At 39.3% G+C, this 13,987-nt stretch overlaps 1 protein-coding gene and 1 long non-coding RNA gene across 4 annotated transcripts in view; both read left to right on the forward strand.

Moving 5' to 3' along the window:
* SMYD3 (SET and MYND domain containing 3) overlaps nucleotides 1-13,987 on the forward strand; it is a 686,941-nt gene that overhangs the window by 432,944 nt on the left and 240,010 nt on the right. The window lies entirely within an intron of this gene.
* Nucleotides 4,124-11,797, forward strand: LOC123382881. The gene is made up of 2 exons (XR_006592000.1): nucleotides 4,124-7,472; nucleotides 11,402-11,797. It is a non-coding gene; the product is annotated as an uncharacterized LOC123382881 (long non-coding RNA).

Genomic DNA, 13,987 nt, shown 5'->3' on the forward strand with positions numbered 1-13,987 from the left:
GCATTGGTAACTCATTGTGGCCTTAATTTGCATTTCTTTGCTTAGATAATGATGTTGGTCATCTTTTGATGTGCTTGTTTGCTACTTGTATATTTTCTTTTGAGCAGTATTGATATCTTTTGCCTATTTTATATTGTGTTTTGGTTTTTCTTTATATTATTGAGTTGTAAGCATTCTTTATATAGCATGGATACAAGTTCTTTCTCAGATACGCATTACAGACATTTTTTCCCTATCTGTGATTTGTCTGTTTTCTTAATGGTATCTTTGAAGAGCAAAAGTTCTTTAATTTTGATTAAGTCCAGCTTATCAATTTGTTAAAGTTTATTTTATTTATTTTGAGAGAGAAAGAGAGAGTGCAAGCAGGAGAGAGACAGAGAGAGAGTGGGAGAGAGACTCTCAAGCAGGCTTCATGCTGTCAGCACAGAGCCCTATGTGGGCTCAATCTCATGAACCATGAGATCATGACCTGAGTGGATATCAAGAGTTGGATGCTTACCTGACTTAATCACCCAAGTGCTCCCAGCGTATCAACTTTTTATGGGTTATATTTCTTTTATGAAATGTTTGCCTATATAAAGTCACAAAGACTTTCTTCTAGAGGTTTTATAATTTAGCTTTTACATTTAAATTTATAAAACTTCTTAGTTTTTGCATATGGTGTGAGATAAATGCTCATTTTTGCAATTGTTCTAGCATTTGTTGAAGAGACTTCCTTTCCCCATTGAGTTACCTTGTCATCTTTGTTGGAAATCAGTTGATCACATAACTATGGCTCTATTTCTAGATTCTCTACTTTGTCTATCCCTTCTTCAATAAGATACCATCTTGATTAGTGTGGCTCTTCAGTGAGTTTTGAAATCAGGTAGTGTATGCTCTTGAACTTTTTATTTCTTTTTTAAAAATCAATTTGGCTCATATAAATTGTTTGCCTTTTCATGTAAATTTCAGAATAATTTCATTAGATTTTTTCTTTTTTTAATTCATAAGTTGTCATAATGATTTCCCCTCTCTCCTTTGAAATTTGTTTTTGATATTTATTTATTTTTGAGAGAGAGACAGAGCATGAGCTGGGCAGGGGCAGAGAGAGAGGGAGACATAGAATCCGAAGCAGGCTCCAGGCTCTGAGCTGTCAGCACAGACCCTGACGTGGGGCTTGAACTCACAGACTGTGAGATCATAACCTGAGCCCAAGTCGGACGCTTAATCGACTGAGACACTCAGGTGCCCCTCATTAGATTTTTTTTAAGCCTGCTGATTCTTGAATTGGCATTGAATGTAGATTACTTGGGGTAAGATTTGACATCTTAATATTGAATCTTCCAGTCTGTGAACATGGTATATTTCTTTATTTATTTAGTGGTTTTAAATTTCTCTCAAATATGCTTTTGTCTTTTGGTTGTGACTTAATTTATTGAACACCTACTCTAGGCCAGGCAAAGTATGAAGTGCTTTATACTTTATCCCCCATAATTACCCTATGAAGATTGTGTTGTTTTTACTATGTTCAATGGGACAGCTATAACTGAGAGAGGGTAAGTTACTTGCCCAGAGTCACAGAGCTAATAAATGCTGGAACTTGGATCTAAAAGAGATCTGCTGACTCTGGTAGGCCATGCTCTTAGTCACTGGTAGTCAAGATAATATGTTTAGGAATTACAGATACTTTATTTAAAGAAAGATTTAACTCTTGTTGCATGGCTGTCCCCACCTCCTGTCTCCCTCAGATATGTAAACTATATCAGTAGATGGGTATACCTGTGGAAGGACAGGCAAATCTGTAGGGCACCATCACAGACTCCTGGTGGGCTTGCTTATCCTTAGAAAGTCATGTCAAGATTATCTCTGAAATGCATTGTTATTGGCCTGAAATTTTTTGTCCTGTCTATATCATCTAGATACCATCAAATGGAAAATAAGTCTTGGACTATCAGTATCACATAGGAAATCATTAGAATTCCCCAAAGTTGTCTAATTGCATACAATCCCATTGATGTGTTGGTCACCTGACACCATTATCATATCCTGCATGTGAGGTCTCAGAATGTGGCACACTTGGATTTATCTTGTTAAAAGTTGTCTGGAACTTTAATTGTGCCTAATGGTTCTTTCTTCCTCCTTTTAAAAGACAAAAATGAATGGGCTGTTTTATAACCCCCTTTCAATCCTCTGATCTTCAGAGGGGAAAATGTTGAAAGTCATGGTGCAGCTGTTTTATGTTGCAGTTTATAATCTAATTAAATGTATTTTATCCAGATCATTATGGACTTCATTAGAGCTGGACTTTTTATAAGAAAGATGATGAGTTAGATTTATACAGAATCATCTGGGTCTTTTAAATTCTGCAATCATGCCAGCAGTGCCTGATGAAAAAAAAATGCAAATCTGCCTATCTGATTCATTTGGTCATTCATTTTTGGAAAGTTCTTGCTTCCAATTTTGTTCACTTTTTTGTGAGCATACAGTTTTCAGAATGATTAATAAGTGAAGTTTGTTTTTTCAGTGAGAGTACTATTTGGGAATGATGTATAGTCTTTTTAGAAGCCTATATATCATTTGAACATCCTGGCACATTTGGGAAATAAAACATCTAAAGTAATTGGCATAATCTAGGTCAAAGAAAGATGAAATTACATTTTGCTTGCTGTGTTTTTGTACTGGAGAAGAAATTAGTTCTGTGGTCTTCAGTTTAATTGCTAACTTTTTTCAGTGTCAGGGAGAAATATCTAAGCTAGAAATTGATTTGAAAAGGGAAAGTGACTCATGTTAGCCTTAGTTACGTAATTTGTATATAGAGATTTGAGGGTATTTTTACTCTCTGTTTTAGATATAATGACTGGGGGCACCTGGGTGGCTTAGTTCAGTGGCTGACTTCGGGTCAGGTCATGATCTTGTGGTTCGTGAGTTCGAGCCCCACATTGGGCTCTGTGCTGACAGCTCAGAGTCTGGAGCCTGTTTTGGATTCTGTGTCTCCCTCTCTCTCTGCCCCTCTCCTGCTCGTGCTCTGTCTCTCTCTCAAAGATAAATAAACATTAAAAAAAATAGATATAATGACCAACTTCCATGTGACCCCCTAGTCTGTCATGGTAAAAAATAAATTAATATTAAGCTGTGCTTACCCAAAATTTTATCTTCCCAAAGAATTGTACTTGGAATATCTTCTTAATAATTTTATATTTTCTCAATCAACGTGTGTCTGTGGCCTTGAATTTGCCCATCCTTTCAGCTCTGATCATGTAATCCTAATGACATTTCTAGCGTTTCCCTCCTTGTATAATTTTTTCTCTCTGTTTAACTGTGGCTGGTCCCAAGCAACTCTCAGTTGTCATTCAGTAAGGGGCAATGTGAAAATATGATTTGATAGTTAATATTTATTTATTTATTTATTTTTAATTTCAATTAATTTATTGTTTACATCCGAGTTAGCATATTGTGCAACAATGATTTCAGGAGTAGATTCCTTAATGCCCCTTACCCATTTAGCCCATCCCCCACAACCCTCTAGCAACCCTCTCTTCCCTATATTCAACAGTCTCTTATGTTTTGTCCCCTTCCCTGTTTTTATTATTTTTGCTTCCCTTATGTTCATTGGTTTAGTGTCTTAAATTCCTGATATGAGTGAAGTCATATGATATTTGTCTTTCTCTGACTGACTAGTTTTGCTTAGCATTATACCCTCCAGTTCCATCCATGTAGTGACAAATGGCAAGATTTCTTTCCTTTTGATTACCAAGTAATACTCTGTTGTGTATATATACCACATCTTCTTTATCCATTCACCTGTCAGTAGATATTTGGGTTCTTTCCATGCTTTGGCTATTGTTGGTGGCACTGCTATAAACATTGGATGCATGTGCCCCTTCGAAACAGCACACCCGTATCCCTTGGGTAAATACCTAGTAGTGCAATTGCTGGGTTGTAGGGTAGTTCCATTTTTAAGTTTTTGAGGAACCTCCATACTGTTTTCCAGAGCGGCTGCACCAGTTTGCATTCTCACCAGCAAAAGAGATCCTCGCCAACATCTTTTGTTGCTTTAGTTGTTAATGTGAGCCATTCTGACAGGTGTGAGGTGGTATCTCATTGTGGTTTTGATTTGTATTTCCCTGATGATGAGTGATGTTGAGCGTTTTCTCATGTGTCTGTTAGCCATCTGGATGTCTTCTTTGGAGAAGTGTCTATTCATGTCTTTTGCCCATTTCTTCACTGGATTGTTTGTTTTTTGGGTGTTGAGTGATGGTTAATATTTAAATGGAATGTTGGTCTTGCTCACTCCTTGAGGCATGAAACCTGTACTTTTCTTCTTGTCTCCTGGTTTGGCTGTATACACATGCGGGCCCGCGTTCTGCATACTCCTACAGCACATTGTGTAAATGGTGTGACATAGCAGAAACCCCCCAACAACCTCTCAGTAGTCACTACTGTAGTTCCAAACTGTTTACAGGCACCTGATTTCTTTCCTCCATACCCTTTAACTCCTGATTTTCCTTGTGTCTGGCCTAGTAATTCTTTTTCCTTTTTACAACCTCATCTTGTATGTTGGACCTGACACTCAGAACCACTTCTTCTTTTATGTGTTTCCGCTTCCTCCCTCAGCAGTGACTAAGATTGTCCCTCCAGCCTGGCTGCTTTTGCTTTTGCTCCATGAATGGCATTCCCTGTCTGACCTGGCCTTGAGACCCTCCTCATTTGCTCCTTGTGTATATTGCTCTCCTCTTAGTTTGTCTGGAAGCTCTCACTTAAGAAATACAGTGTACGTTGAGGCTCTTTGACTTTATAGTTGGCTAGGATTATGTCTATTAAATTTGTTTGTGTTTTGGACTCAGACTACCTGACTGGAGACCATCATGGGGGCTAAGGCTTTTTGATGTTCCTTTTAATTGGAGAAAGAGATAAGAAGTCTAGACATAATTATGGGTCGAGTGGCCTACAGAAAACCTCTAATCTTTCATTTTGAAGTAAAAGAACATTGGCTTACAATTTATGGGCCTTCATTTCCAGTGCATTTTGTAAAAGGCTGCTCACTACTCTCTAAGTCGTATTCCTTATTGATATTTCTTTATATAGTGTTTATATTTTGTTGTTAAATTTGTCCTGTGTATCATATGATATGTATGGGTACTTCTTTGTATAAATTTGTCCTGCGTATCATATAATATGTATTGCTACTTTCTTGTATAATATTTTTTTATTAAATTTCTAGTGGAGCATAAATTTAATGACTTTTTTTGGTACATTTATCTTGCATCTGTGCATCTTAGTAAATTCTTTTATTAGTTTAAACGTTTAATTAGAGTTGAATATTCAAAGTATATAATCTTGTCTGCATTTTCAAAGCCTATAATCTTATCATCTGCTACTATTTGCATATATATGTAGTTTCTTCTTACATCGGTCATCAAAACAATTATTTTAAAAGAATTAATGATAGTCATCCTTGTTGGGTTTCTCATTTTAATAAATGTACTTCAGCATTTAGCATCGTTTGCTCTTGAATTTTGCTGAAATATATCTTTGTTTTTATCATGTTTAGGTAGTTTTCATCTTTCCTGTTTAAGTGTTTTTAACACACTTATTTATTGACCTAATTTGTTATATACATCCTGGGAGCCATAAGGGGTCTTGTTATCTGTTCTGCAGATTTGATCAGAGTCAAGAATTCTTCATCATAAAATTATATGCCTGCTGAAGAGGGCTGGGAATCCGTTTACTTGACGTATTTCGTCTCAGTGACCTATGACCTCTAGCCAATCTGTGAAATGAGAGACAGAGGCTGTGTCAACTCTAAATTAGTTCCGTCTTTATGTACCTACATAATTTGTACCCCAAACCATCCATTTATATGACATTCTGTATAGTGGCAGAATCATTAACAGGTTTGTGCACGTTTTTCTTAAGGTAAAATGGACAGCATATAATATCTGCTTTTTACTTAGAGTTCTAGTTTTTAATGAATAGTAATGTACTCAGCCAGAACGTGTTATTTTCGTGTGTACGGACATGGACTGATTTAAACTATTTCTTGCAAACTGAACCATGAATCGTTACAATTTTCATAAAGAACTGGACCCAAAAGTAGTGAATTTTTATTGTCCAATGAACTCCCCCTAGTTTAGAAAAATATACTGTGACTCAGTTCACGTTAGATCTGTGTTTAATTATTTACAAAACTGCATTGGAAGAAAATTGTAATGCATATTATTCTGTGGAATGGTTTATTTCCATTTTTTTAAATACAAGTCTTGGATGAAAGAGGCTGCAAAAGGACGTCATTGACAAGTGTGCCCTTTCTCACCAGGAACCACATGAGGATCCCGCGGCAGCTTTAGGCACCCCCTCCTAAGTTGAGTGTTCTAACAGGTTTTCCTTTACCTGCGGCTGCCAGAAATTGTTGGCAAGAATCATTATTTGGTCCACTCTTGGTGTTCAGGATTGTTGCCTCTGGCGGCAGGGCTAACCCCAGTGTTTCTGAGAAAGGTGGAAACGTGCCCTATTAGCTCTGGGAAGCTGCGGGGGGAGAACTACCCCCTCAGACAGTTATTTTATATTATCCTTTACGGCACTTGTGATACGTTCATTATTCATCCTTCTCCAAGCATGCTCATTATAAATGCTATGTAATTACATTTTAAAGGCAAACTGTGTATCCAGAGTATCACCAGGTATCCCACTCCAAGTCACCCTGAGTCTTCACCCCAAACCTCTGCCCCGTAGGAGACACATGTTTCCTTTTTGTGTCTTGTTAGAGGTCCACAAGCTGGGAGCTACACCCATGTCTCTTTGAGTTGTCCCTTGAGTTTCTGGCCATCCCCAGCATTGAAACAGGCATCTCGTTTGGGTAGTGTCGGTGCTCTCCCAGGGTATGTTTTAATAATGTGCAGTAATTAAAGTTTTGCTTTTCCGGACCTTTCTGAATATCTGTGATGTTTAAACATTTTTTGTTCAGAATATGTGAGTGTCCTTCGTTGATTCAATTAGCCTTTAGTGCTTTACATAGTAGTGTGTACTCCGTGAATTTTTGTTCAATCACATGGCAGGAATGTGTACGACTTTGGTGGACTATGAAGTTTTGTGTCAGTTATCAGAAATTCTTAGATTTCTTAATTCCTCTTTGCCTATTTTTAATGTTGACAGTAGTAAGTGAGGCATTGTAAGTCCACGGGGAGGTTAGAAGGGATGGTGATGATGATGATGAGTGTGTATGTGTGCTTATGTGCGTCCATTGGCATGTATTTATTCGTATGTAGGCAAGAGTGAGGATAAAGCAGTAGTGAGAATGGCAGAAAAAAGAGACAAAATTATCTCACTATGTTCTGCAAATTGCTTTAGGCCATTTGGACCATTTGATTTTTCATGGATCCCTCAAGATCCATTGTACTAAGAGCAGGTACTACACAGAGCCCTGGAGACAGCCTCAAAGAACTTGGTCCAGAGGAGGAGTAGCAGAGAACCGTGTGGTCAAGGCTTTGATTAAGGTAACTTTAGGGTTTGGGGTGGGGGTGTAGAATGGAGCATCCACATGAGAATGGAGTCTGAGAAGGCTTTCAAGAAGTGAATCTTGGGTTTAGTCTTGAAGATTAAGGAGGAGTAACTTGCTAGAAAGGGAGAAGGGGGCAGAGGAAGCAGCCAATATCAGTGACTGAAGAATACAGCTTTAGTTTCTTCTTGGGGGCATGGGAAGAAACCTTTTGAACCTCAGATGTCACTCCAGGTCCCTATTTTAGAATTGGTTTATTAATCATGTTAAATCCTTTCGTATGAGTCTGTAATCGAATAATATCCTCCAAGAGCAAACTCTTCCCATTGAATGTTCTGTGGTTTGGAGTGTGTACCGTGTAAAGCCACCATGCTCCTCACTGTTAATTTGCAATTAGGAACTTATAGAGAGTCCGGGTATATGGTTCTTGAATTATGATTACTTTCCTATAACTTCCCTATGAATTTTCCCCCCACCTTTTTCTTGTCATATGAATTTGTTTCTAACCTTAATTTTCCTTCATCCTTACAATATGTAATATAGATCTGTAGCTCCAAAGGAACCTTTAATGAATATTACTTAGCATTGAAGAGTATCAGAAATTAAAAGAATGATCTACCTATGGATAGAATTTTTTTTTTTATTTTTAAATTTTTTTTTTCAACGTTTATTTTTGGGACAGAGAGAGACAGAGCATGAACGGGGGAGGGGCAGAGAGAAAGGGAGACACAGAATCGGAAACAGGCTCCAGGCTCTGAGCCATTAGCCCAGAGCCTGACGCAGGGCTCGAACTCCTGGACCGCGAGATCATGACCTGGCTGAAGTCGGACGCTTAACCGACTGCGCCACCCAGGCGCCCCCTTTTTTTTTTTTTTTTTTTTTAACCTATGGATAGAATTTGGAGGGAAATAGTTAGCTATCCATTGGTTGTTTTTCAGCCTTGCATTCTAGAACATACCGATAACCTATCCCAGCAACCTACTGTCATGGGAAGAACATGGCATTGGAATCAGATAGACCTGGGATCACAATCTCAAAATGTCACCTACCAGTCATATGACCTACAACACATTTTTTAATCTTTTTGACCCTCAATTTCCTCATGAAGTAAACACACACTAAAGCCAACTTTGTGGGGGGAGGGTGTTAGAGAAAATGTTTTAAAAGAACTCATAAGGACTCAAGAAATAGTAGCTATTCAATTGGTAGTTTCATCTAGGAATATGAATTTTGACTAAAGCATATGTATTTGATCACACATTTATTTTTCTTGTTTTTAAAAACAAATTTAATGTTTATTTTTAAGACAGAGAGAGTGCAAGTGGGGAAGAGGCAGAGAGAGAGAGAGGGAGACACAGAATCTGAAGCAGTCTCCAGGCTCTGAGCTGTCAGCACAGAGCCTGATGCGGGGATCAGACTCACGAACCACAAGATCATGACCTAGGCCGAAGTCCGATGCTTAACTGACTGAGCCACCCACGTCCCCCAAGATTTTTCTGATATATCCAGTGTATTTAATCACTCTGTGAATATTTTGCTTCTCAGGCTTTAAGATTACTTTCTTGAACAGTCATTGCATAATCGTCCACAGGGCAGATTTGGGACTTACTGTGTTCGTGCTTAGACCCCCAGCAATACCGGGATACGTGCACAGGTGCATACATGTGTACATGCTTTTCTTTGACAAAAATACTAGTCTCTGGACAATGTAACCAGAAATTTTTTATTAGAGACTCTAGAAAAATGTTAATTTCAACTTTTGCAACATTTTGTCTTTTGATGTTTTGTATTGTTTTTATCTTGCAATCCATATTCAGGCAAGAGGGTGAGGAGCACCAGGTGTTTTCACTGCAGGAGGACTGTAAAGGTTTTATTTCCCCTCTCACGATGGGTATGTCCTAATTAGGAGGTAGTTCCTAGCAAGTAGTTCTTCCCCATTTATGTGTCAGAAATGGAAAAAGCACAACCATCTGTCTTACAGTTATTTGCCATTTATGCAATATTTAACAATTTTCAAACAAAATTCTCAGCAGAAGATGTTAAGATGCAGTAGAATCAGTGAGGTGTAGACCACAAACTGTTAATGCACTATCAGGATTAGGAATGAGCCAGTAGAGGAGTTGTCAAAATATTTTAGCACAACACTATTTTTCCAAATGAAGGAGATCCTGGGAGCCATTTTGGTGAGAGTACGTAGATGCTTGCTGGGAAGAGTGCGGGCGAGCCTGGTGCCTGCTCCTTGGTTGCCCGCCGCTCAGCCTGTTGGACTCTGAGGAGGTTCTGGAAAGCAACCCCTAGTTGAGAACTTGGACACCCAGAGGGATTTGTCCCAGTGTGGCTAAAGTCAGATTGTTTTGGGCTGCATTTTGAAATAATTTGTCAAATTCCCATCAGAAAGCAATGTTCAGAAGGCAGTGTCAGCTTTATTGGGATACTTCATCTGAGAGGAGCAAAACATTGTGTCAGAGGCATTTGAAGCCCAAGTTCATATTTGTGTAAAAGAAAAGATAAGCGACAGCAGTTTGCGGTCATGAAGCACAAGCAGTTGGCCACTTGTGATGGTGGGGTGTCGCGCCAGACGTTGTAATCCTGGTGGTTTTACTGTTTCTTTCATCTCTCAGTAGCAGGCAAACATGGGGCGCCCAGGTGGTTCTGTTGGTTAAGTGTCCAACTTCGGTTCAGGTCATAATCTCATGGATCCTGAGATCGAGTCCTGCCTTGGGCTCTTTGCTGTCAACACAGAGCCTGCTTTGGATCCTCTGTCCTACTCTTTCTCTGCCCCTCCCCCACTTGTACACACGTGAGCTCTTTCTCAAAAAAATACAGCATTAAAGGACAGCTGGGTGGCTCAGTTGGTTAAGCATCTGACTTCTGCTTAGGTCATGATCTCGCTGTTCCCAGTTCGAGGAACTGCTGTTCAGCAGTTTGCATCATTTAAGATGCAAACCAAGGCGGGCCTGGATGGCTCAGTCAGTTAAGCATCTGAGTCAGGTCATGATCTCACAGTTCATGGGATTGAGCCTCGTGTTGGACTCTGCTGACAGCACAGAGCCTGCTTGGGATTCTCTTTCTCCCTCTTTCTCTGTCCCTCCCCCTGCTCACGCATTCTCTCTCTCTCTCTCTCTCTCTCTCTCTCTCTCTCTCTCTCTCTCAAAATACATAAACTTTTACTACATTCCCTGAGTTCCTTTTGCTCCTTTGTCAATTACCACGTGTCCATAGTAGGTGCTTGAGGAACATTTGTGTATTGAATAAAATGTCTTTATTGGCTAGAAAATGAATAAATAAATAAACTTTTTTAAAAAGATAAAAAAAATCCTTGAAACTATAATTTGTTGCTCTTTCCTTGGCAGAACAGATTGATTCATATTGCGATGCCCGTGTACACACATACGTGCATACACACACGTACATTTTGTATATGTGTTCATTCAGATGTAAGCATAGGTATATGCAAATATAACCCGCTTCATCTCATTCTGTTGCCTACAAAATATATAAAAGGTTGACATATAAAATCAATGTGACCAAGGCAAACTTCGGGGAACAAGAAAGACAAAGTTCAGTTATAAGTACAGTATTTAGGATGAGCTGAGGCAGCCTTTGGAATGTGATCATAATATTGCTATGTTCCTCAAAGGAATTACTCATGCTTGCAAACTGGTCAGAGACCTCATGTCTCCATTTACTAATTGACTCAATAAATTTTACTAAGCCCCTAATACGTAAGAATTCCATGAGAGGTTAAGAGGTAGGCCGAACTGGTGACAGTTTAGTTAAGTTACAAGTCGTATGGCAGTGAAGAGAGGAGAACCCTCCACAGAAAAGCTGTGGTAGGAGTTTTCTCAGTTGAGTAGGTCATGTTGTAATGGAGGCGAGGCCACAGGTTCAAGCCTCTCTTTACCAATCACCTTTATTGTATTTCAGAGACATGGACCTGGCCTGAGAGTACTCAACATCTTACAAGATGTGAAGAGATTTGGGAAGAAAAGAGAGTGGCTGAGCCCAAATTCACTTCAAGTGTTAGAAAATTAACTTACATTAATTCAGAGTGGATTGGCACATTGCCTTAGTATAAATTATAGTTAATGTCCAGCATAATCTGTGGCTATGTAAAATTAAGAACACCATTTCTCTTGGATAGTATTAAACTGAATTTATTCAGTCAATCTTACAAGATCCTATAATGCGAAAGAATTCACCTTTCAAATGGATATACTCTAATATTTTGGTTTATAATTAATTTGGGCTATTCTGGATATTTGCTGCATCATATGCACAATCTAAATATTATTAACATGCACAGATTAAAATGGAAAAGGATTTGTCTGGCTCTTACTGAGAGATTTTTTAAATTATTTTTTTGAAAAAATTTTTAATGTTCATTTATTTTTGAGAGAGAGAGAGAGACAGAGTGTGAGAGTGGGAGGGGCAGAGAGAGGGAGACAGAATCTGAAGCAGGCTCCAGGGTCTGAGCTGTCAGCACAGAGCCCAATGCAGGGCTCAATCCCATGAACTGTGAGATCATGACCTGAGCCAAAAGCAAGAGTTGGGTGCTTAACTGACTGAACCATCCAGGCCCTCCTTGATTTGCATCTTAAATGATAATACTAGCAATGGGTAATAACAATTTGAAGTTTCTCAGTTGAGTTATAAAAATAATCCTTGAGGGATGCCTGGGTGACTCAGTCAGTTAAGCGTCCAACTCTTGCTTTTGGCTCAGGTCATGATTTCACAGTTCATGGGATTGAGCCCCATGTAGGGCTCTGTGCTGACAGCACGGAGCCTGCTTGGGATTCTCTCTCTCTCTCTCTCTCTCTCTCTCTCTCAATCTCTCTCTCTCTCTCTCTCTCTCTCTCTCTGTCTGTCTCTCTGTCTCTCTCAAAATAAATAAATAAACATTTTAAAAAAAGATGCACATCTGTGCCAAAACCCCCATATTGCCATGGTCTGTGTTTTCTTCCTTCACCTATAACCGTTTGCCTCTTCATGGTAGGAAAAAGTAAGCAAAGCTAATTGTGGTTTTAAAATATTAAACTCCACTAGAGACTTGAATGTCCAATGTTTTTTCCTAAGAGAAAAACCTAGCCTGTATGCAAAGTATTTAAATCAGCAGTGTTTTACTTCCCTTCTGTTTCTACTTACAAAATTTGCCTAAAGGTATTTATTTTTTAATTTGTAGAAGGTAGAAAATAAATTCACTACAAATTAAGCCTAAGAGTCTTTATACCCTGGAGCAAAATTGTATAGGAATGAAGGTGTAGGTCTGAAATGGACGTGCTGGGAGACCCCTTAATGATGAGCATTGTGGCAAATGTCACCGTGTCACCACTGACAGAAAGATGTTGGGGTGGGCAAGTCGGTCTGGCTCTGTACCCGATGGAATGGGAAATTCTTGGAATTTTTACTTGAATATAATGCAAAAAACTCTTTTCTCATTTCTGGAGACCCTAGTGTTCACGTTAGCGAAGTGGTTTTCAAGGTCTAGAATCCAGTGGCCCACAAGCACTCCACTCACTGGGGGGTATGTACCTTTGCTCCTACTGTTTCATATTTCTGCCTTCCACGGGAGATTTTACTGGAGAAATAGGTTCCACTAATTAGGACATGTTGGGAACAGCCTGGCTTTAGCCGGTTAAGTGGTGGCCTCCGTAATAAGAATCTGGATAATAGCATAGGCTCCTGACCCAGCTTAAGGTATAGGTCTTTCTGGCTTGACTTTCTTGTGGTTTTACAACTCTCTTCCTTTTCTAAGTGTCACACAAAAACCTGAAGCCATAAATAGCAGATAAATTCTACTTTGTTACAATAAAATTTAAAAATTTTTGCACAGCAACAGCCTTATAAGGAAAGTAAGAAACCAAATTGGGAGAAAAATATTTGCAGCTCAGATGACAGAGAAGGGATGATTTTCTTAATTCTGGGGTCAGCAGCTATAGCCCAGGGCCAAACGTGACAAGCTTCCTATTCTGGTAAGTCAAGTTTTATTACAACTCAGCCACGCTCACTCGTTTGCACAGCATTTGTGGCTGTTCTCACCTTACGGTGGCAGGGTTGAGTAGTTGAAACAGAGACCATATGGCCCACAGAGACTCTCAGCCCTGTACAGAGAAAGTTTGGCAGTCCTTGCTCTAATGAATAGTGAGCTCCTATAACTGCAAATCAATATGAAAAAGACCCAACAACCCCAAAGAAGAATAGGCAAGAGGCACGTACATTAGTGTCTCCGCAAAACAAAACAACAGCAGACGGATTTCTCCCCGATGGTTCAAATGAAAGAGTAGGATTAGTGGATCGACAAGGCATGGGGAGACACTGAGGGACATGCAAGAGTGGGAAGCCATTACCATCCCTGGATTGAAGGCCAAAGAGCAAACAGTGTTACCGGACCTCAGCGAGAGTTGGGGCAGGGCACGGTAGATTGCCAAAGGAGGGCTGTTCTCAGGGATGGAGGGACCACTGTGAGAAAGAGGCATTGGAAAGAGAGAAATAGAAACATGTCTCTCCTGCCTC

This window comes from Felis catus, chromosome F1 (genome assembly GCF_018350175.1).
Source record: "Felis catus isolate Fca126 chromosome F1, F.catus_Fca126_mat1.0, whole genome shotgun sequence".
Taxonomy (NCBI): domain Eukaryota; kingdom Metazoa; phylum Chordata; class Mammalia; order Carnivora; family Felidae; genus Felis; species Felis catus.